The 13,163-nt window shown below is 41.9% G+C and overlaps 7 non-coding genes across 7 annotated transcripts; all 7 read right to left on the bottom strand.

Annotated features, from left to right (window-relative positions):
* Positions 1-124: 124 nt before the first annotated feature.
* LOC115247778 (5S ribosomal RNA) lies at positions 125-243 on the bottom strand. Its single transcript, XR_003886876.1, has one exon. It is a non-coding gene; the product is annotated as a 5S ribosomal RNA (ribosomal RNA).
* A 1,959-nt stretch (positions 244-2,202) lies between these two features.
* LOC115247777 (5S ribosomal RNA) lies at positions 2,203-2,321 on the bottom strand. The gene has a single exon (XR_003886875.1). It is a non-coding gene; the product is annotated as a 5S ribosomal RNA (ribosomal RNA).
* Positions 2,322-4,277: 1,956 nt separating this feature from the next.
* On the bottom strand, positions 4,278-4,396 carry LOC115247775 (5S ribosomal RNA). Its single transcript, XR_003886873.1, has one exon. It is a non-coding gene; the product is annotated as a 5S ribosomal RNA (ribosomal RNA).
* Positions 4,397-6,354: 1,958 nt separating this feature from the next.
* On the bottom strand, positions 6,355-6,473 carry LOC115247774 (5S ribosomal RNA). Its single transcript, XR_003886872.1, has one exon. It is a non-coding gene; the product is annotated as a 5S ribosomal RNA (ribosomal RNA).
* Positions 6,474-8,431: 1,958 nt separating this feature from the next.
* Positions 8,432-8,550, bottom strand: LOC115247773 (5S ribosomal RNA). Its single transcript, XR_003886871.1, has one exon. It is a non-coding gene; the product is annotated as a 5S ribosomal RNA (ribosomal RNA).
* Positions 8,551-10,499: 1,949 nt separating this feature from the next.
* LOC115247772 (5S ribosomal RNA) lies at positions 10,500-10,618 on the bottom strand. Its single transcript, XR_003886870.1, has one exon. It is a non-coding gene; the product is annotated as a 5S ribosomal RNA (ribosomal RNA).
* Positions 10,619-12,577: 1,959 nt separating this feature from the next.
* LOC115247771 (5S ribosomal RNA) lies at positions 12,578-12,696 on the bottom strand. The gene has a single exon (XR_003886869.1). It is a non-coding gene; the product is annotated as a 5S ribosomal RNA (ribosomal RNA).
* Positions 12,697-13,163: the final 467 nt, after the last annotated feature.

The following is a 13,163-nucleotide window of genomic DNA, read 5'->3' as shown; positions in this document are numbered from 1 at the left end:
AACGATGTACAATAGTGCAACATTAAATCTCAATGTTAGAAGTACTTAAGAAGTGAATAACATCTGGCTGGATAATTATCAGGAACACTGGCGGCCTCTGCTGACCCAGTGGAGGAGTGCAAAAAGCTTACAGCACCTGGTATTCCCAGGCGGTCTCCCATCCAAGTACTAACCAGGCCCGACCCTGCTTAGCTTCCGAGATCGGACGAGATCGGGCGTTCTCAGGGTGGTATGGCCGTAAGCGAAAGCAGCCGCAAGAAAATGGCCTTTTGAAGTTAATACAACTCAAACTTATTTTCTTGAAACACTTATTCTGGTGGAGGTTGTCCATTTTGCTTTGTCACAGTCCAAACGTCAATGTTGGAGCAGCCTCCAATCCATTCCCCCCAAAAAGAAAAGGCTATATAGCCTATGAGCGTCATATCATCAAATCTGCCTAGAACGGCTCTTGGATGAGAGGTGAAACGTCTTCAAACAAATCAAACAAGATTCAACTCCGATAAATGAAATCAAGTTAAACGCAATGTGCCATGGCCGGGAATCGATCCCGGGCCGGTGCGGGCCAGTCGAGAATCGCTGTAACAGACAACCTGATTGAAACCTCCTGAAGACCCCAGAGGGAGAGTTCGAATCCCGCTTTGGGCATTATCAAACGGAAGATATTTGATTGAAAAATTCACCATCATAAAAATGTTTAAAGAGCAAAGCAGTGTCTGTGAGGTTTATGAGCCACAAATGCTGCTCTTTTTAGGAGCACAGCAGTCTATTAAACTGTAGTTTGTGTCATAGCATAGTTTTATTGACAAATTCTAAATTGCAAGTCGCAGATATGAACAGGGAAATGCTACGTTATCTGCTTATTCTGTTACAAATATTCTGATGAGATAGGTGGGGAGTTAATTCAGTTGGGGATAGACAGATGGAATATTAGTGTTGTTAGTATGATACTTGAGTTCTTTAGATATTGTTTTCAATTCCGGACTCTGCCGCCTTGAGTTGGCTTTTGCGAAGACAGAAATGTTGACAATAGTGTGGACCAAGGTGGGAAATTCAATTTTATTTAAACACAAACACACGTACACAGACACACACACGCACGGAGTGAGCCGTGCCACTTACGCCGACACGTTTGCATTTCATTTCCATTCCGTTCTGTCTTGGTTTACTCGGTTGAAGCATTTCACACACACCACTTTTTACCATAGCTTCTTATTGGAATACATTGTAGCCGACATGCACGGCATGGCCAACCGGCATTTATGTTCCAATTAGTTCCACCCAAGTAAACAACGCGCGTCATATTGCCTCACCGTGTCACCTCCCGTCTGTTTAACGTTGCCCAAAGAATCACACTCACACTATGGCTGTTTAAAAGCATCGAGGTTTATTTGTTTGTCATTTATCAAAAGCACCAATATTTCAATAGCTCACCAGCAGGACATACTTCCTGGTTCGGGGAAACCGATGGACTGCTCAATGATTGTATACATGGAGGGGTTTCGCGAGGTGCTACGGCACAATCTATTTTAGCGGGGGTGTTTTATAAGAGTAAGTTGAACATGTATTTTACTATGCACTGGGTGGTTTTGATGGTGGACATTTGTTTTGGGCGTTTTACGCATATTTTATATTTTCTGTTCGGTTGTTATTTTGAGTTTGTAAATGTATTAGTTAGCGTAATAATTTTGATAATTGGTTTCACCTGTAGGAGGGCTACAGCTATATTAGCCCTGTAGTAGACCCCAGACGGGGTGGGATGTTGAGTTGGTTGGTTGTTATTTTGGAGAAAAAAAGAATTGTTGGAGAAAGAGTCAAAGTTGTGGTGTGTAAAAGTGTGCAGGGTCTGTATGTTATTGTATGGATTCAACCTGGCATCTTCTGACACCACTTTATTTTTGGAAAATAAAAATAAATTTTTGGAGTAAAGAAGCTCCCGTCTCCCTCTGTCTCCTCCACCGCCGATCATCCTTGCCACACACACACACACACACACACTCATAAAACATTAAATCTCAAACTATATACATAGTTCAACATTAAATCCCAAACTATGTACAGGAGTTAAATATTAAATCTAAAACGATGTACAATAGTGCAACATTAAATCTCAATGTTAGAAGTACTTAAGAAGTGAATAACATCTGGCTGGATAATTATCAGGAACACTGGCGGCCTCTGCTGACCCAGTGGAGGAGTGCAAAAAGCTTACAGCACCTGGTATTCCCAGGCGGTCTCCCATCCAAGTACTAACCAGGCCCGACCCTGCTTAGCTTCCGAGATCGGACGAGATCGGGCGTTCTCAGGGTGGTATGGCCGTAAGCGAGAGCAGCCGCAAGAAAATGGCCTTTTGAAGTTAATACAACTCAAACTTATTTTCTTGAAACATTTATTCTGGTGGAGGTTGTCCATTTTGCTTTGTCACAGTCCAAACGTCAATGTTGGAGCAGCCTCCAATCCATTCCCCCCAAAAAGAAAAGGCTATATAGCCTATGAGCGTCATATCATCAAATCTGCCTAGAACAGATCTTGGATGAGAGGTGAAACGTCTTCAAACAAATCAAACAAGATTCAACTCCGATAAATGAAATCAAGTTAAACGCAATGTGCCATGGCCGGGAATCGATCCCGGGCCGGTGCGGGCCAGTCGAGATTGCTGTAACAGACAACCTGAGTGAAACCTCCTGAAGACCCCAGAGGGAGAGTTCGAATCCCGCTTTGGGCATTATCAAACGGAAGATATTTGATTGAAAAATTCACGATCATAAAAATGTTTAAAGAGCAAAGCAGTGTCTGTGAGGTTTATGAGCCACAAATGCTGCTCTTTTTAGGAGCACAGCAGTCTATTAAACTGTAGTTTGTGTCATAGCATAGTTTTATTGACAAATTCTAAATTGCAAGTCGCAGATATGAACAGGGAAATGCTACGTTATCTGCTTATTCTGTTACAAATATTCTGATGAGATAGGTGGGGAGTTAATTCAGTTGGGGATAGACAGATGGAATATTAGTGTTGTTAGTATGATACTTGAGTTCTTTAGATATTGTTTTCAATTCCGGACTCTGCCGCCTTGAGTTGGCTTTTGCGAAGACAGAAATGTTGCCAATAGTGTGGACCAAAGTGGGAAATTCAATTTTATTTAAACACAAACACACGTACACAGACACACACACGCACGGAGTGAGCCGTGCCACTTACGCCGACACGTTTGCATTTCATTTCCATTCCGTTCTGTCTTGGTTTACTCGGTTGAAGCATTTCACACACACCACTTTTTACCATAGCTTCTTATTGGAATACATTGTAGCCGACATGCACGGCATGGCCAACCGGCATTTATGTTACAATTAGTTCCACCCAAGTAAACAACGCGCGTCATATTGCCTCACCGTGTCACCTCCCGTCTGTTTAACGTTGCCCAAAGAATCACACTCACACTATGGCTGTTTAAAAGCATCGAGGTTTATTTGTTTGTCATTTATCAAAAGCACCAATATTTCAATAGCTCACCAGCAGGACATACTTCCTGGTTCGGGGAAACCGATGGACTGCTCAATGATTGTATACATGGAGGGGTTTCGCGAGGTGCTACGGCACAATCTATTTTAGCGGGGGTGTTTTATAAGAGTAAGTTGAACATGTATTTTACTATGCACTGGGTGGTTTTGATGGTGGAAATTTGTTTTGGGCGTTTTACGCATATTTTATATTTTCTGTTCGGTTGTTATTTTGAGTTTGTAAATGTATTAGTTAGCGTAATAATTTTGATAATTGGTTTCACCTGTAGGAGGGCTACAGCTATATTAGCCCTGTAGTAGACCCCAGACGGGGTGGGATGTTGAGTTGGTTGGTTGTTATTTTGGAGAAAAAAAGAATTGTTGGAGAAAGAGTCAAAGTTGTGGTGTGTAAAAGTGTGCAGGGTCTGTATGTTATTGTATGGATTCAACCTGGCATCTTCTGACACCACTTTATTTTTGGAAAATAAAAATAAATTTTTGGAGTAAAGAAGCTCCCGTCTCCCTCTGTCTCCTCCACCGCCGATCATCCTTGCCACACACACACACACACACACTCGTAAAACATTAAATCTCAAACTATATACATAGTTCAACATTAAATCCCAAACTATGTACAGGAGTTAAATATTAAATCTAAAACGATGTACAATAGTGCAACATTAAATCTCAATGTTAGAAGTACTTAAGAAGTGAATAACATCTGGCTGGATAATTATCAGGAACACTGGCGGCCTCTGCTGACCCAGTGGAGGAGTGCAAAAAGCTTACAGCACCTGGTATTCCCAGGCGGTCTCCCATCCAAGTACTAACCAGGCCCGACCCTGCTTAGCTTCCGAGATCGGACGAGATCGGGCGTTCTCAGGGTGGTATGGCCGTAAGCGAGAGCAGCCGCAAGAAAATGGCCTTTTGAAGTTAATACAACTCAAACTTATTTTCTTGAAACATTATTCTGGTGGAGGTTGTCCATTTTGCTTTGTCACAGTCCAAACGTCAATGTTGGAGCAGCCTCCAATCCATTCCCCCCAAAAAGAAAAGGCTATATAGCCTATGAGCGTCATATCATCAAATCTGCCTAGAACGGATCTTGGATGAGAGGTGAAACGTCTTCAAACAAATCAAACAAGATTCAACTCCGATAAATGAAATCAAGTTAAACGCAATGTGCCATGGCCGGGAATCGATCCCGGGCCGGTGCGGGCCAGTCGAGATTGCTGTAACAGACAACCTGATTGAAACCTCCTGAAGACCCCAGAGGGAGAGTTCGAATCCCGCTTTGGGCATTATCAAACGGAAGATATTTGATTGAAAAATTCACGATCATAAAAATGTTTAAAGAGCAAAGCAGTGTCTGTGAGGTTTATGAGCCACAAATGCTGCTCTTTTTAGGAGCACAGCAGTCTATTAAACTGTAGTTTGTGTCATAGCATAGTTTTATTGACAAATTCTAAATTGCAAGTCGCAGATATGAACAGGGAAATGCTACGTTATCTGCTTATTCTGTTACAAATATTCTGATGAGATAGGTGGGGAGTTAATTCAGTTGGGGATAGACAGATGGAATATTAGTGTTGTTAGTATGATACTTGAGTTCTTTAGATATTGTTTTCAATTCCGGACTCTGCCGCCTTGAGTTGGCTTTTGCGAAGACAGAAATGTTGCCAATAGTGTGGACCAAAGTGGGAAATTCAATTTTATTTAAACACAAACACACATACACAGACACACGCACACACACGGAGTGAGCCGTGCCACTTACGCCGACACGTTTGCATTTCATTTCCATTCCGTTCTGTCTTGGTTTACTCGGTTGAAGCATTTCACACACACCACTTTTTACCATAGCTTCTTATTGGAATACATTGTAGCCGACATGCACGGCATGGCCAACCGGCATTTATGTTCCAATTAGTTCCACCCAAGTAAACAACGCGCGTCATATTGCCTCACCGTGTCACCTCCCGTCTGTTTAACGTTGCCCAAAGAATCACACTCACACTATGGCTGTTTAAAAGCATCAAGGTTTATTTGTTTGTCATTTATCAAAAGCACCAATATTTCAATAGCTCACCAGCAGGACATACTTCCTGGTTCGGGGAAACCGATGGACTGCTCAATGATTGTATACATGGAGGGGTTTCGCGAGGTGCTACGGCACAATCTATTTTAGCGGGGGTGTTTTATAAGAGTAAGTTGAACATGTATTTTACTATGCACTGGGTGGTTTTGATGGTGGAAATTTGTTTTGGGCGTTTTACGCATATTTTATATTTTCTGTTCGGTTGTTATTTTGAGTTTGTAAATGTATTAGTTAGCGTAATAATTTTGATAATTGGTTTCACCTGTAGGAGGGCTACAGCTATATTAGCCCTGTAGTAGACCCAAGACGGGGTGGGATGTTGAGTTGGTTGGTTGTTATTTTGGAGAAAAAAAGAATTGTTGGAGAAAGAGTCAAAGTTGTGGTGTGTAAAAGTGTGCAGGGTCTGTATGTTATTGTATGGATTCAACCTGGCATCTTCTGACACCACTTTATTTTTGGAAAATAAAAATAAATTTTTGGAGTAAAGAAGCTCCCGTCTCCCTCTGTCTCCTCCACCGCCGATCATCCTTGCCACACACACACACACACACACACTCGTAAACATTAAATCTCAAACTATATACATAGTTCAACATTAAATCCCAAACTATGTACAGGAGTTAAATATTAAATCTAAAACGATGTACAATAGTGCAACATTAAATCTCAATGTTAGAAGTACTTAAGAAGTGAATAACATCTGGCTGGATAATTATCAGGAACACTGGCGGCCTCTGCTGACCCAGTGGAGGAGTGCAAAAAGCTTACAGCACCTGGTATTCCCAGGCGGTCTCCCATCCAAGTACTAACCAGGCCCGACCCTGCTTAGCTTCCGAGATCGGACGAGATCGGGCGTTCTCAGGGTGGTATGGCCGTAAGCGAGAGCAGCCGCAAGAAAATGGCCTTTTGAAGTTAATACAACTCAAACTTATTTTCTTGAAACATTTATTCTGGTGGAGGTTGTCCATTTTGCTTTGTCACAGTCCAAACGTCAATGTTGGAGCAGCCTCCAATCCATTCCCCCCAAAAAGAAAAGGCTATATAGCCTATGAGCGTCATATCATCAAATCTGCCTAGAACGGATCTTGGATGAGAGGTGAAACGTCTTCAAACAAATCAAACAAGATTCAACTCCGATAAATGAAATCAAGTTAAACGCAATGTGCCATGGCCGGGAATCGATCCCGGGCCGGTGCGGGCCAGTCGAGATTGCTGTAACAGACAACCTGATTGAAACCTCCTGAAGACCCCAGAGGGAGAGTTCGAATCCCGCTTTGGGCATTATCAAACGGAAGATATTTGATTGAAAAATTCACGATCATAAAAATGTTTAAAGAGCAAAGCAGTGTCTGTGAGGTTTATGAGCCACAAATGCTGCTCTCTTTAGGAGCACAGCAGTCTATTAAACTGTAGTTTGTGTCATAGCATAGTTTTATTGACAAATTCTAAATTGCAAGTAGCAGATATGAACAGGGAAATGCTACGTTATCTGCTTATTCTGTTACAAATATTCTGATGAGATAGGTGGGGAGTTAATTCAGTTGGGGATAGACAGATGGAATATTAGTGTTGTTAGTATGATACTTGAGTTCTTTAGATATTGTTTTCAATTCCGGACTCTGCCGCCTTGAGTTGGCTTTTGCGAAGACAGAAATGTTGACAATAGTGTGGACCAAAGTGGGAAATTCAATTTTATTTAAACACAAACACACGTACACAGACACACACACGCACGGAGTGAGCCGTGCCACTTACGCCGACACGTTTGCATTTCATTTCCATTCCGTTCTGTCTTGGTTTACTCGGTTGAAGCATTTCACACACACCACTTTTTACCATAGCTTCTTATTGGAATACATTGTAGCCGACATGCACGGCATGGCCAACCGGCATTTATGTTCCAATTAGTTCCACCCAAGTAAACAACGCGCGTCATATTGCCTCACCGTGTCACCTCCCGTCTGTTTAACGTTGCCCAAAGAATCACACTCACACTATGGCTGTTTAAAAGCATCGAGGTTTATTTGTTTGTCATTTATCAAAAGCACCAATATTTCAATAGCTCACCAGCAGGACATACTTCCTGGTTCGGGGAAACCGATGGACTGCTCAATGATTGTATACATGGAGGGGTTTCGCGAGGTGCTACGGCACAATCTATTTTAGCGGGGGTGTTTTAGAAGAGTAAGTTGAACATGTATTTTACTATGCACTGGGTGGTTTTGATGGTGGAAATTTGTTTTGGGCGTTTTACGCATATTTTATATTTTCTGTTCGGTTGTTATTTTGAGTTTGTAAATGTATTAGTTAGCGTAATAATTTTGATAATTGGTTTCACCTGTAGGAGGGCTACAGCTATATTAGCCCTGTAGTAGACCCCAGACGGGGTGGGATGTTGAGTTGGTTGGTTGTTATTTTGGAGAAAAAAAGAATTGTTGGAGAAAGAGTCAAAGTTGTGGTGTGTAAAAGTGTGCAGGGTCTGTATGTTATTGTATGGATTCAACCTGGCATCTTCTGACACCACTTTATTTTTGGAAAATAAAAATAAATTTTTGGAGTAAAGAAGCTCCCGTCTCCCTCTGTCTCCTCCACCGCCGATCATCCTTGCCACACACACACACACACACACACTCGTAAAACATTAAATCTCAAACTATATACATAGTTCAACATTAAATCCCAAACTATGTACAGGAGTTAAATATTAAATCTAAAACGATGTACAATAGTGCAACATTAAATCTCAATGTTAGAAGTACTTAAGAAGTGAATAACATCTGGCTGGATAATTATCAGGAACACTGGCGGCCTCTGCTGACCCAGTGGAGGAGTGCAAAAAGCTTACAGCACCTGGTATTCCCAGGCGGTCTCCCATCCAAGTACTAACCAGGCCCGACCCTGCTTAGCTTCCGAGATCGGACGAGATCGGGCGTTCTCAGGGTGGTATGGCCGTAAGCGAGAGCAGCCGCAAGAAAATGGCCTTTTGAAGTTAATACAACTCAAACTTATTTTCTTGAAACATTTATTCTGGTGGAGGTTGTCCATTTTGCTTTGTCACAGTCCAAACGTCAATGTTGGAGCAGCCTCCAATCCATTCCCCCCAAAAAGAAAAGGCTATATAGCCTATGAGCGTCATATCATCAAATCTGCCTAGAACAGATCTTGGATGAGAGGTGAAACGTCTTCAAACAAATCAAACAAGATTCAACTCCGATAAATGAAATCAAGTTAAACGCAATGTGCCATGGCCGGGAATCGATCCCGGGCCGGTGCGGGCCAGTCGAGATTGCTGTAACAGACAACCTGATTGAAACCTCCTGAAGACCCCAGAGGGAGAGTTCGAATCCAGCTTTGGGCATTATCAAACGGAAGATATTTGATTGAAAAATTCACGATCATAAAAATGTTTAAAGAGCAAAGCAGTGTCTGTGAGGTTTATGAGCCACAAATGCTGCTCTTTTTAGGAGCACAGCAGTCTATTAAACTGTAGTTTGTGTCATAGCATAGTTTTATTGACAAATTCTAAATTGCAAGTAGCAGATATGAACAGGGAAATGCTACGTTATCTGCTTATTCTGTTACAAATATTCTGATGAGATAGGTGGGGAGTTAATTCAGTTGGGGAGAGACAGATGGAATATTAGTGTTGTTAGTATGATACTTGAGTTCTTTAGATATTGTTTTCAATTCCGGACTCTGCCGCCTTGAGTTGGCTTTTGCGAAGACAGAAATGTTGACAATAGTGTGACCAAAGTGGGAAATTCAATTTTATTTAAACACAAGTACACAGACACACACACGCACGGAGTGAGCCGTGCCACTTACGCCGACACGTTCGCATTTCATTTCCATTCCGTTCTGTCTTGGTTTACTCGGTTGAAGCATTTCACACACACCACTTTTTACCATAGCTTCTTATTGGAATACATTGTAGCCGACATGCACGGCATGGCCAACCGGCATTTATGTTACAATTAGTTCCACCCAAGTAAACAACGCGCGTCATATTGCCTCACCGTGTCACCTCCCGTCTGTTTAACGTTGCCCAAAGAATCACACTCACACTATGGCTGTTTAAAAGCATCGAGGTTTATTTGTTTGTCATTTATCAAAAGCACCAATATTTCAATAGCTCACCAGCAGGACATACTTCCTGGTTCGGGGAAACCGATGGACTGCTCAATGATTGTATACATGGAGGGGTTTCGCGAGGTGCTACGGCACAATCTATTTTAGCGGGGGTGTTTTATAAGAGTAAGTTGAACATGTATTTTACTATGCACTGGGTGGTTTTGATGGTTGAAATTTGTTTTGGGCGTTTTACGCATATTTTATATTTTCTGTTCGGTTGTTATTTTGAGTTTGTAAATGTATTAGTTAGCGTAATAATTTTGATAATTGGTTTCACCTGTAGGAGGGCTACAGCTATATTAGCCCTGTAGTAGACCCCAGACGGGGTGGGATGTTGAGTTGGTTGGTTGTTATTTTGGAGAAAAAAAGAATTGTTGGAGAAAGAGTCAAAGTTGTGGTGTGTAAAAGTGTGCAGGGTCTGTATGTTATTGTATGGATTCAACCTGGCATCTTCTGACACCACTTTATTTTTGGAAAATAAAAATAAATTTTTGGAGTAAAGAAGCTCCCGTCTCCCTCTGTCTCCTCCACCGCCGATCATCCTTGCCACACACACACACACACACACTCATAAAACATTAAATCTCAAACTATATACATAGTTCAACATTAAATCCCAAACTATGTACAGGAGTTAAATATTAAATCTAAAACGATGTACAATAGTGCAACATTAAATCTCAATGTTAGAAGTACTTAAGAAGTGAATAACATCTGGCTGGATAATTATCAGGAACACTGGCGGCCTCTGCTGACCCAGTGGAGGAGTGCAAAAAGCTTACAGCACCTGGTATTCCCAGGCGGTCTCCCATCCAAGTACTAACCAGGCCCGACCCTGCTTAGCTTCCGAGATCGGACGAGATCGGGCGTTCTCAGGGTGGTATGGCCGTAAGCGAGAGCAGCCGCAAGAAAATGGCCTTTTGAAGTTAATACAACTCAAACTTATTTTCTTGAAACATTTATTCTGGTGGAGGTTGTCCATTTTGCTTTGTCACAGTCCAAACGTCAATGTTGGAGCAGCCTCCAATCCATTCCCCCCAAAAAGAAAAGGCTATATAGCCTATGAGCGTCATATCATCAAATCTGCCTAGAACGGATCTTGGATGAGAGGTGAAACGTCTTCAAACAAATCAAACAAGATTCAACTCCGATAAATGAAATCAAGTTAAACGCAATGTGCCATGGCCGGGAATCGATCCCGGGCCGGTGCGGGCCAGTCGAGATTTGCTGTAACAGACAACCTGATTGAAACCTCCTGAAGACCCCAGAGGGAGAGTTCGAATCCCGCTTTGGGCATTATCAAACGGAAGATATTTGATTGAAAAATTCACGATCATAAAAATGTTTAAAGAGCAAAGCAGTGTCTGTGAGGTTTATGAGCCACAAATGCTGCTCTCTTTAGGAGCACAGCAGTCTATTAAACTGTAGTTTGTGTCATAGCATAGTTTTATTGACAAATTCTAAATTGCAAGTCGCAGATATGAACAGGGAAATGCTACGTTATCTGCTTATTCTGTTACAAATATTCTGATGAGATAGGTGGGGAGTTAATTCAGTTGGGGATAGACAGATGGAATATTAGTGTTGTTAGGATGATACTTGAGTTCTTTAGATATTGTTTTCAATTCCGGACTCTGCCGCCTTGAGTTGGCTTTTGCGAAGACAGAAATGTTGACAATAGTGTGGACCAAAGTGGGAAATTCAATTTTATTTAAACACAAACACACGTACACAGACACACACACGCACGGAGTGAGCCGTGCCACTTACGCCGACACGTTTGCATTTCATTTCCATTCCGTTCTGTCTTGGTTTACTCGGTTGAAGCATTTCACACACACCACTTTTTACCATAGCTTCTTATTGGAATACATTGTAGCCGACATGCACGGCATGGCCAACCGGCATTTATGTTACAATTATTTCCACCCAAGTAAACAACGCGCGTCATATTGCCTCACCGTGTCACCTCCCGTCTGTTTAACGTTGCCCAAAGAATCACACTCACACTATGGCTGTTTAAAAGCATCGAGGTTTATTTGTTTGTCATTTATCAAAAGCACCAATATTTCAATAGCTCACCAGCAGGACATACTTCCTGGTTCGGGGAAACCGATGGACTGCTCAATGATTGTATACATGGAGGGGTTTCGCGAGGTGCTACGGCACAATCTATTTTAGCGGGGGTGTTTTATAAGAGTAAGTTGAACATGTATTTTACTATGCACTGGGTGGTTTTGATGGTTGAAATTTGTTTTGGGCGTTTTACGCATATTTTATATTTTCTGTTCGGTTGTTATTTTGAGTTTGTAAATGTATTAGTTAGCGTAATAATTTTGATAATTGGTTTCACCTGTAGGAGGGCTACAGCTATATTAGCCCTGTAGTAGACCCCAGACGGGGTGGGATGTTGAGTTGGTTGGTTGTTATTTTGGAGAAAAAAAGAATTGTTGGAGAAAGAGTCAAAGTTGTGGTGTGTAAAAGTGTGCAGGGTCTGTATGTTATTGTATGGATTCAACCTGGCATCTTCTGACACCACTTTATTTTTGGAAAATAAAAATAAATTTTTGGAGTAAAGAAGCTCCCGTCTCCCTCTGTCTCCTCCACCGCCGATCATCCTTGCGACACACACACACACACACACACTCATAAAACATTAAATCTCAAACTATATACATAGTTCAACATTAAATCCCAAACTATGTACAGGAGTTAAATATTAAATCTAAAACGATGTACAATAGTGCAACATTAAATCTCAATGTTAGAAGTACTTAAGAAGTGAATTACATCTGGCTGGATAATTATCAGGAACACTGGCGGCCTCTGCTGACCCAGTGGAGGAGTGCAAAAAGCTTACAGCACCTGGTATTCCCAGGCGGTCTCCCATCCAAGTACTAACCAGGCCCGACCCTGCTTAGCTTCCGAGATCGGACGAGATCGGGCGTTCTCAGGGTGGTATGGCCGTAAGCGAGAGCAGCCGCAAGAAAATGGCCTTTTGAAGTTAATACAACTCAAACTTATTTTCTTGAAACATTTATTCTGGTGGAGGTTGTCCATTTTGCTTTGTCACAGTCCAAACGTCAATGTTGGAGCAGCCTCCAATCCATTCCCCCCAAAAAGAAAAGGCTATATAGCCTATGAGCGTCATATCATCAAATCTGCCTAGAACGGATCTTGGATGAGAGGTGAAACGTCTTCAAACAAATCAAACAAGATTCAACTCCGATAAATGAAATCAAGTTAAACGCAATGTGCCATGGCCGGGAATCGATCCCGGGCCGGTGCGGGCCAGTCGAGATTGCTGTAACAGACAACCTGATTGAAACCTCCTGAAGACCCCAGAGGGAGAGTTCGAATCCCGCTTTGGGCATTATCAAACGGAAGATATTTGATTGAAAAATTCACGATCATAAAAATGTTTAAAGAGCAAAGCAGT

The sequence above is a fragment of the Takifugu rubripes genome, chromosome 21 (genome assembly GCF_901000725.2).
Source record: "Takifugu rubripes chromosome 21, fTakRub1.2, whole genome shotgun sequence".
Classification (NCBI taxonomy): Eukaryota; Metazoa; Chordata; class Actinopteri; order Tetraodontiformes; family Tetraodontidae; genus Takifugu; species Takifugu rubripes.
The sequence above is the reverse complement of the archived record's forward strand: the minus strand, read 5'-3'. Positions and strand labels throughout refer to the sequence as shown.